The sequence below is a fragment of the Danio rerio genome, chromosome 18, assembly GCF_049306965.1.
Source record: "Danio rerio strain Tuebingen ecotype United States chromosome 18, GRCz12tu, whole genome shotgun sequence".
NCBI lineage: Eukaryota > Metazoa > Chordata > Actinopteri > Cypriniformes > Danionidae > Danio > Danio rerio.
Window position 1 is genome coordinate 41,631,579 of NC_133193.1, and position 11,610 is coordinate 41,643,188.

Below are 11,610 nucleotides of genomic sequence, written 5' to 3' on the forward strand. Positions count from 1 at the left end.
GTCAGAAACATCTGGCATAAATAATACATTCCATATGATTCAGCCGTGTTTGGTGTCTCCTTATCAATATTGAAATCATGTAAGAATTGAAATCAATAGCACCTCCGACCACACGGGAGGGATTTGAAGTTGCCAGATTGTGCATCTGTGTGTAATTCATACCCAGAACCAGTTTGCAGACTTAATTTTTATTGAATTGTTGCTGTTATCGGAATACTCCAAACGGAGACTCGGCACATGGCAGAGCGGCAAAGGAACTTCTAAAATGAGCTCTCGTAAATTAAATTCATGATCATGTTCTGTTATGTAAAAATGTTAAAAGCTCATTAATGCTTGCTTAAAATGAACATCTTAAACATATGAGTTTTCTAAACAGTGACAATACACTTCCTGTCATACTGCAAGGAATGTAGATGAATTTACTGAAGTTCACCTCTTTTAGGCAGTGAACAAACGGTAGGTTTGCGGCACCATCATCCTGCAGCCATCTGGTAACATTTCCACGTCTCAAGGATAGAAATCAATAGTAATAATTTCTAAGGTCTCTCTGACACACACACATACACACACGCACACGCAAGCTTGCACGCATGACATGCATTGTCCTCCATCTTCCTACTCTTTGTTCACAGTTCTCTTCATGTTTTGTACTTATCGTTTGATACATTTATCTCAGATAAGCAGGGGAGTTAATGTTTAGAATGAAATATCAATGCTGTAATCAAGTGCAACGTTGTCCTTTGTTCATTATATCACACAGAAATAGATAGAATTATTTTATTAATAGAGATAATTATATTACAGAACAAAACTAAAAAGGTCAGAACTGGACCTGAGAGGAGAATAAATTAATATATGAACATTTAAAAAGAAGATATTTAGAAAAAAAAGTTTGAAATTTGATTGCCATTCTTTCATTTTTATTCGGCTTAGTCTCTTATTTATTAGAGGTGGCCACAGTGGAATGAACATCCATATTGTATTGTTTGACTGATAAAAAAAAAAAAAAAAGATTTTTCAAAATGTATTCTTTTATATTTTATGAGAGAATGAATATAATTAAAAATAAAAACATATTGTTGAATAATTTAAGACAGATTTTATTTTATTTTTTTATTTTTTTGGTGGTGTGGTAAGCTGCTGTAGATCCCATGTATTTTTATTTTATTTTATATATTTATTTTTGATTTAATTTAATTTAATTTAATTATATTTAATTTTATTTAATTTTATTTTATTTTATTTAATACAATGTTATACACAGTGTTAGGCATGTTCTTTTAAAGGATTAATTAGTTATAGTTAATAGTTACTTCTCACAAATAGTGATTAAGTTACATAATTATAAAAGTAACTAATGACCAAGGAAAGTAACTATTGCGTTACTTTAAAAAATAAAAAATCTAGTTTGTCAAATGACTATAAAATAAATATAAAACATTGTACACTAATCTATTTTTAAGTTGTTGTGAGACAATGTAAGAGACAACCATTAAAATCAACATAGCATTCTGAATATTATTATTGATTAAAAATGTATAATAAAACACAATTGATGGTTTAAAACTTCAAGTATTTGTTGCCCAGACCACAACTCACAAGACTTGAGGTGCCTCATTAGAATTACTTATCACCGACGCATAGAGGCTCTCTTTCACGAAACATAAACATTCTTACCTTTCACCTCAATGAGGGAAAAGTAGTGCTTATGTTTCATACCTTTAAACTTGTTGGATTTGCATTCTGACCCCTAGTCGTTGGTATGTGTGACTGACTGTGCTTGTGCTTATGTGTGAACCATCACACTACTCTGCATCTGATTGGTAAACTATATAAATGGACTCTATCTAAGCCAATAATCATGTTCTCAGTTACACCACGTTCGCAGACACACCAATCATCATCACTGCGATGTGTGTGTGTGTTTTCGGGCTGGGGCGGGACACATAACCAATCAGAGAAAAAGAGGTTTTATGGCTGAGAGAGATGCTGCTTGCATGAAAACCTCTTTACTGATTTTAATTATAGTAACGTGCATGGTATTGTTAGTAAACGCTGTTGTAAAAGGGAAACAGTAATGTATTTGATTACTTGTTACTGATAAAAGCATTGCCGTTAGTAATGCCGTTTATTTATAGTGTTGTTATTCCAATGGCTGCACTGTAAAATACTGGAAATCAAATTACATAAATTTACCATAAAATAACTGCCAATACATTACAGTAATTTAGCATTAAATAACAGACGTTAAATTACAGAAATTTTGCGTAAAATGAAGGATGTTAAATTACAGAAATTTCCTTACATTTAATTTTCCAGTAAATTTCTGCAATTTAACGTCTGTTATTTTACAGTAAATTTCTGCAATTTAACGTCTGTTATTTTACAGTAAATTTCTGCAATTTAATTAAAATAATATTACTGTGCAGTTTAAATATGGCTAAATAACATTGAAATGGTAAATCAAAATGTATTGTTAAATTCTTATTATTTTGGTACATTCCACTGTGATGACCCCTGAAAATTAAGGGACTAAGCCAAAAGAAAATGAACAAATGACAGCCAAGTATCAAACCCCCTTTTTTATTTTTTCAAAATATTTTTATTGTGGATTGTCATATTTTAATGTATTCTCTTGTTAGGTCCAGTTCTGATATTGACAAGATTGCAAAGATGTATTGTTCATTTGATACTGAACCTTTAATTGTCATTTATAAGGGATTTACAAAGCATAAACAGTCCTCACTTTAGGTTGAGTTAATAAAGCATTTATTAACATAGCAAATAACTATTAGTATATGCCTGAATGATAATAATATATAAATGTGGATTTGAATAGTCTATTGATCATTTACTAACTTCTAAATGATCTTAACAAACCCTAACTACTCTTTAATACAAATTATTTGTAAATAATGTGCTACTTTATTGTCATGAAAAATTAATCAGTAACAAAGTATGAAAGAACAATTATTGAGCTTATTTTAAATGTGCTTATAAGGCAAAAATAGAGCATTTGTCTGTAATGTACTGCTTACTAACGTCTATTAATGTATGAGTTAATGCTTAACAAATAATGAATTTACTATTTGCTAATGCTTATTAGATAATTCACAGTGTGTACTAAAAATTTCTGTTATATAAGTTTTTTTTGCGGCAGCTGGGGTGCGGAAAAAAAAGTTTTTAAAAATGGCCCTTAAATTACAGAAATGTACCGTAAAAAATGGCCCTTAAATTACAAGAAATGTACAGTAAAATATTGGCCTTAAATTACAGAAATGTACCATAAAATAATAGCCCTTAAATTACAGAATTTTTATGTAAAATAACAGCTGTAGAATTACAAAAATTTATCGTAAAATAACGGCTGTTAAATTATTGAAATTGACTGTAAAATAACAGACCTTAAATTACAGACATGTATTGTAAAAAAATGGGCTTTCAATTACAGAAATGTACTATAAACAAAATAGTTCTAATATTACAGAAATTGACCTTAAAATACCGGCTGTTAAATTACAGAAATTTACAGTAAAATTACACTGTTAAGCTACAGAAATTTACAGTAAAATAACATCCCTTAAATTACAGAAATTAATTGTGAAATAACGGCCTTTAAATTACAGAAATTTACCGTAAAATAATAGTTCTTTAATTACACAAATTGACTTTGAAATAACGGCTGTTAAATTACAGAAATGTATCCTAAAATAACGCTTTTAAACTACAGAAATTTACTGTAAAATAATGGCCCTTAAATTAAAGAAATTTACCGTAAAATAACAGCTGTGGAATTATAAAAATGTATTGAAAAAAACAGCCATTAAATTACAGAAATTTACCATAAAATAATGGCCCTTAAAGTACAGAAATTTATTGTAAATTTCGTTAAATGACAGAAACCTTAAATTTAAATTTTTGGTAAATTTATGTAATTTAACGTTATTTTACAGTAAATGTCTTTAATTCAACAGCTATTATTTTAAGTTTTTTTTTTTTTTTTTTTTGTGTTGTTATTATAAAGTGTTACTCTCTAACTTTAAACTCTTCACAAAATGTTCCATTACGGTTTCGCAGGTACAATCTGAAGTCTGCACCATCCAAATGGCAGGCTGCCATTTTGTGCTCTATATATATCCCATCATCCCCCTCTCCCTCTCCACATGTTAATTGTTTGGTGCTGTTGAATGCTGAGGGAAGAACCATATTGATCAGTGGTTCCACTGCCACTGTTTCTAGAACAGCCAATCAATCAATCTATCTCCTATCACTACTGTAATCAATCAGCGCAGTTAAAAAGCCATTGTGTATTACACTGTCAAGCACAGATCTATTGCTGCAAAGTGTGTGTGAATGTGTGTGTGTCTTATTGTTTGTATTCCTTTTTGCTGCAGTGTGTTAAAAAGCGTGTATCTGTGAGTAGTGTTGATTATTCATTGATGACATGATAAAATCGTAAAAGCTAAAGGCTGAACGTCTATAATTCCTGCTTTTTTGTCTTGATAACACACACCCCTCAAATACAACATTCTACTGGTGAAAACATACTTATCATCAGTGCCATGTTTAAACTGGCCTTTGCACACTGAACAAATAAAATCAGCACATCCGCAAACTATCATGCAGGAAAAACACCAAAGCTGAGCCCTAAACAGTACATCACATTTCAAGAGTTCACACTTAGCTGATGATTGATATAAAAAGCTTGTTTAGCATGCTGTCCCGGGGGGGGAGAGCCTTGAGCTTATGAGATCCCCGAGCCCTGGGCTCTCTCCCACTTGCAGGGCGAGAGGGGAGTTTGAGCTCAGGTAGATCTCGATGAACTCCCCTGGCTTATTTCTAGCTAAATGACAGATATGGATGAATGAGGAGAAGTGTACTCGCTAAGAGCTTGACTATGGTATCAACTTTGTGTGTTCAAATTACTGAGGGTGCGTGTTATTTGGACTGAGGGAGGAAACCGGGAACCCGGGAAAAACCCACGCGAACGCGGGGAGAACAAGTGAAACTCCACACAGAAATGTTGTCTGGTTAAATAGGGACTTAAACCAGATGCATTCTTGCTGTGAGGGTCGCCGTGTCGCCCATCTGAAAAGGAGGGAAAGTAGGGGTGGGTGGGGGTTTGTCAAGACAAAGATATTGAGATAAGAAAACTCTGGTTATTTATAGTGGGTTAAGAACCATCTGATTGGATAACTGATCATGAGCTGATGCTGGAATAGCTGAGAACAATCATAAGTATGTGATCCTCTAGAAAATTGTTTATATAAACTTCACTTATTGCTAAACTCCAACTGAACATTAAATATTATGAGACTGATTGATCAACTGATTCATTGATTGATTCATTCATTCATCCATTTATTCACTCGTTTTATTGGTAAACTCAAACTCATTCATTTATTTTCTTCTCGGCTTAGTCCCTTTAATAATCCGGGGTCGCCACAGCGGAATGAACCGCCGACTTATCCAGCACATGTTTTACGCAGCGAATGCCCTTCCAGCTGCAACCCATCTCTGGGAAACCCATCAATACACACTTATTTACTACGGACAATTTACTCTATCAATTCACTTGTAAAGGATGTCTTTAGACTGTGGGGGAAACCAGAGCACCCGGAGGAAACCAACGCAAACTCAGAGAGAACATGCAAACTCCACACAGAAACGCCAACTGACCCAGCCAAGGTTCGAACCAGCAACCTTCTTGCTGTGAGCCGACAGCACTACCTACTTCGCCACTGCGTCGCCAAAACTCAAACTGAAAAATTTTATATTGATTGATTGATTGATTGATTGATTGATTGATTGATTGATTGATTGATTGATTGATTGATTGATTGATTGATTGATTGATTGATTGATTGATTGATTGGTTGGTTGGTTGGTTGGTCGGTCACTTTTATTACTAAACTCAAATTGAAAAATTAAATATTAATTGATTAATTCATTCATTGATTAATTCATTGAGTCATTCATTCAGTGAATGCTGATTTTGTACATCTAAATCTTTAAATAACAAATACATAAGATGGTCTTTTTGTCTTAAGTATATATTTGTAAATGACAAATTACTGATGTTTTGCCCTGATATTGCAGAAAAGCAGCGTACTTTTGCTGTTCATAGACACACTTCCAGATCCCCATAATGCCACCCATTCATTTCATAAAAATATATATTTTTTTAAAGAAAAGTTTTGTATTCATTTTTGTTTTTAATTTTAAATTACACTCAAATTGTTAAGTACAGTACTCATTAAGTAAAATATATATTTATTTGTGATGGAATATAATGAATTTAAATTTGACAAAGAAAATGGAGATTTAGTACATAAACAAATCTGTATTTACAGCAACTGATTCGAAAACATTCTGTCATTACGTATTTCTGTTGCTTTCATTTTAGCAGCACACTACATCTGTTCATGGTCATACTGCCATTGGTCAGTGTGTGTGTGCGTGCGCGTGCGTGCGTGCGTGTGTGTGTGCATGCTGGTCTTCTGGTCTGGTCAGTGACCTTGATCCCAGAGGTCATTGGGCAGCAGCAGGGTGACCAGCTGTCCGTATTAAAGATACTATCATAGGGCCAAGAGTCATTTTATCTCTACACACACACATAAAAAATACACAGATTAAGGAAAGACACTTTAGGTGAATGGGAAAAATCACAAGCAATATTAAACGGCAGAAAACTGTCAAACTACTTGCTCTACAAGCACATGTTTGCATGACTATACAGACAAAATACAATAATTGACAGTGCATCTGGAAAGTATTCATGGCGCTTCACTTTTTCCACATTTTTCATGTTACAGCTTAATTGCCAAAATAGATTTGAAACAATTTCAAAAAATCTTTATTCACATTGTAATTATGGGGTATTGTGTGTAGAGTTTTGAGGAAATAAATTAATTTAATCCTTTTTGGAATAAAGCTATAACATTAAAAATGTAGAAAAGTGAAGTGCTATCAATACTTTCTGGATGCATTGTAATAAGAAAATATCACATCAAACAGCTAAACAAGGAGTTTTTAACATCTAAAAATGTATGGAAGTGAAAGAGACTGGAAGCCTTGAGCCAAATAGATTTAAATGGCTGCACCCGCTCATACACAGAGAATAAGATGAATTGGATAAAATGTTTTAACATATATAATGACAAATTATCTATTAAAACAATTACCTATTTTAAAACCTTCAGAAAACATTAATGAATAAGTACAAATATAGAAAGCTTGGTCTATTTAAGTGCTGCTGAAGTAGATATTTGCAGAAAAAAAGTGTGTTTTAGGTGTTTTCTTGTCATGAAGAAAAAAAACTGTAAGTAAATAGATTGAAATAAAATGTAAACTTTTTACGCTAATTTCTGTTTTACAGAGAGAAGATTTTTTTCAACACATTTCAAAACATAATAGTTTTAAAAACGCATTTCTAATAACTAATTTATTTTATCTTTGCCATGATGACAGTAAATAATAATTTACCAGATATATACGATATATAAGAGACTAATGATTTTGATCTTTAAATGTTTTTTAAAAAATTAAAAACTGCATTTATTCCAGCCGAAATAAAACATTAACACTTTCTCAAGAAGAAGAAATATTATCAGACATACTGTGAACATTTCCTTGGGAAATCATCATTTGGGAAATATTTAAAAAATAATAAAAATAGCAAAGGGCTAATAATTCTGACTTCAACTATGTGTATATATATCTATATCGAATTGACGAGTACATTAAAAATATACAATAATTACCTTACATAACAAGAATACACAACAATACCAAAAAACAATCATTCATTAATTAATTCATTCTTTTTTATTTTAATGTGCCACTCAAACAGCACTATGTTTGTTATAATGGGCCCTATTGGGAAACAGTAGAGACCTGTGAAGAGAAATAAGAGGATATTTTGTGTAGAGAGATTTAGTAAAAGACTCTCATCCCTTGGGTCCCTTCCAGCAGGTCTGTATCTCTATCGCTCTTTATTTCTCTCTGTCTTTTTCTCGCTCTCTGATTGCAAATAATGTCTTGTCATTTATTTCTGATTTGTTGTAAATGCAGCAGATTACTGTATTGTGGCCCTTGAGCGTCTCTGAGCACTGCCATAATTTAATTTTACTCTATGAGGACCAGAAAGACACATTCATATAGAGCTGATTCTTTTCACTCAGGCTTGTTTTCTAATGCCGTCCTGCCGTCTCTTCATTCTCTTGTCATTCATCCACATACACTATTGTGATTAATGACACATTAATTTACATTTGAAATGAACCAATATTTTTTATTCATCAATGAATAAAGTGTATATTGAAGTTTTACTATCATTAAAAACTAAAATCAAAGAGAAAATGACATTTGAAGTTCTTAAAATAAGCAAATTACAAGAAAATAAAGTAATGTAATATGCAATAAAATAATATGTAACATAATTAAATAAATCTCCCTGCATTTGTGTGGGTTTTCTCCGGGTGCTCCGGTTTCCCCCACAGTCCAAAGACATGCGATGCAGGTGAATTGGGAAGGCTAAAATTGTCCGTATTGTATGAGTGTATGTGTGTGGATGTTTCCCAGAGATGGGTTGCAGCTGGAAGGGCATTCACTGTGTAAAAACGTGCTGGATAAGTTGGCGGTTCATTCCGCTGTGGCGACCCCAGATTAATAAAGGGACTAAGCCGAAAAGAACATGAATGAATGAATAATTAAATAATGTATAATTATAATATAATTCACTATAATTAGTTTAGAATATTATTAAATAATAATATATTTTAAACTTATAAGCAAACGGATATAACGTTTAAAATATTTAAAATGAAGTAAAATATAACAAAATTAAGTAACATAATATACAGTAAAATTATATATAACATAATTAAATAATAAATAATTAAAATATAATTAATTATAATTTTATTTTATTATTGTTATCATTAAAAACTAAAGGGGGAAAATACATTTGAAGCACTTAAAATTAAGTTAATTACAAGAAAATAAAATAACATAATATTCAGTAAAATAATATATAATTAAATAATGCATAATTCTAAAATAAATCCTCATAATTTAATTATAATAAAATTAAATTATAATATATTTTAAACTAAAAAGCAAAAGGATAAAACATTTTAAATACTTTAAGTAAAATACAACAAACTAAAGTAACAAAGTAAAATAATATATAACATAAATAAATAATAAATAAAATTTAAATAATTATAGTTTAATTAAATTATTATTATCATTAAAAACTAAATAGAAGGAGAAAAAATTAAGTTTAATGTACTTAAAATTAAGTAAATTATAAAAATATTAATATATAATTATTGAATAAAAATAAATATTTATATTATAATAAATTATAATAATAATAGTTTTAAAAATGTTATAAATATTATCATTAAAAACTAGAATCAAGAACAAAATTGACATTTGAAGTACTTAAAATTAAGTGAAATGCAAGATTATAAAGCAACAAAATATACAGTAAAATCATAAATAACATAATTCAATAATACATTTTTCAAATAAAATCAATTAGAATTTATTTTAATTAATATTATCATTAAAAACTAAAATAAAAGAGAACATTTTATTTAATTTTTAAAGTACTCAAAATTAAGTAAACTACAAAAAATAAAGCAACATAATATACATCAAATATTATATAATAAATTATATATAATTATAAAATAATTCATTATAATTGAATTACAATATAATTTTATTATAATATATTTTAAACTAAAAAGCTAATTTTATTATTATAATTAGCAAAGATCATACAATAACTTGCCTAATAACCCTAACCTGCCTAGTTAACCTAATTGACCTAGTTAAGCCTTTAAATGTCACTTTAAACTGTATAGAAGTGTCTGTAAAAATATCTAGTCAAATATTATTTACTGTCATCATATTTACATGGCATCATATCATGCCAGAAATTGGGGGAATAGAACAGATCAGATATATATCTAACTTAACTCACTATTAAGCTGTGTCCTAAACCTTAAAATACAATCTTGAAGCCATAATAAAAGATTCACAAACTGCACATCTTCCAGTGTAAGCTCGATCTGAAGTTGAGTTGAGTTGAGTCAAGAGTCAAGAGTTTGAGGATCCATGAAAACACTCTAAACATGTTAACACTCTCAGCTCTGTAAGAGGAGGAGCCAAAAGGTCACAACCCTGATTTCATCTCAAACTGCACTGATAAGAGCTTATCGCTGCTGAGGTGCGAGAGGAGAAGAGAGAAGATCAACCTGCTCCTCAATACACAAACACACCCTACATACTTTAACTGAATATTAAACACATTGTACAATTTAAGGTTTGCAAATATGTGTTCTACAGTGTTTGATGTGTAGCCAAAAGTTGAGAGAACACTAGTGTGTCTCTTTTTGAGTTGTTGACTAGTTTCACAGGTCCAGAATTGATGCAGTCAGTCTGCAAATATATTAATTAACAATTTCCTGTTGAATCTACAGTAACTTACTGGCAGCAGTTTGCCAGTAACTTACTGTATATCAATTGCAGCAAAAATACTGTATTAACATTTACAGCACCATTTATCTTGCTGTATTTGTATTTTCAGTATTATATATTTTTATTGTAAAATATATAGTAATTTTTACAATGCAACTTTAAAATGCAGCAACATACCGCATAACTGTCCTATACTGTAAAATACAATTCATTTTACAGTTTAATTACAGTTTACAAAAATCTTTAACAGCAAATTGTGTAAAGCCATCTATGTATAACAGGTGATGGTCTACAGTAATTTTACTTGCATTTGGTAAAACTATTTTTTACTGAAAAGGGTTAATCCGTCTGATTCTGTGATGATGCTCAAACCATTTATCTGTTTGGTTAAAAGCAAAAATGACACAAAATCAAAATTTGGAGCGTTTATTTTGCTGGCACACCTTGTTAGTCTTAATGTAAACAACAGTTTTTTTTGTAAAGTTAATCCACTGAAAAATAAGTTTGCTGTGGTAATATTTAATCAAAATCTAACCAGATGTTTCCACTCTGAAATAGAAGTTTTTCTCTCATGATATCAGCTTAACGGTTTAGACGAAATACGCTTAGCCATGGTTTCTTACTAATTGAAATGTGAGAGGAGTAGCATGAAAGTAAAACAACCCAGGCTCATTCTGAAAAGGTAGTCCCATGAACGTTTCTGGAGACTGCAAAATACATTCTGGGAGGTGCGTATTTTTGTAATTATTGTTTTCCCGAATCAGCGAGAGGCGAATCTCAAATGTCTCTCATAAGTGCCATTTGCTGTTCTCGCATAGCCCACCAGAGGCCGCTGTTGACCGACTGAATGACTGAATGATTGACTGGGCGACCAGCCAATCAACTGATCCACTCTCCTCCTTCCCTAAACCCAATCAATTTTACCGATTGACCCACCTGCCCACTTACTTCCCTAAACCCAACCGACGGTTTACAAAAGCTGTACAGAAAAAGAAAAGCCCTCGTCCGATTTTAACCACGTTGTCTTACCTGATTTCTGGAAGCGCTCTTCCCCGAACTTGAACCCGGCCGTCGTAATTGTGGTCAGCTCCTCTCTGCGTCTCAAGTCCGCCGACA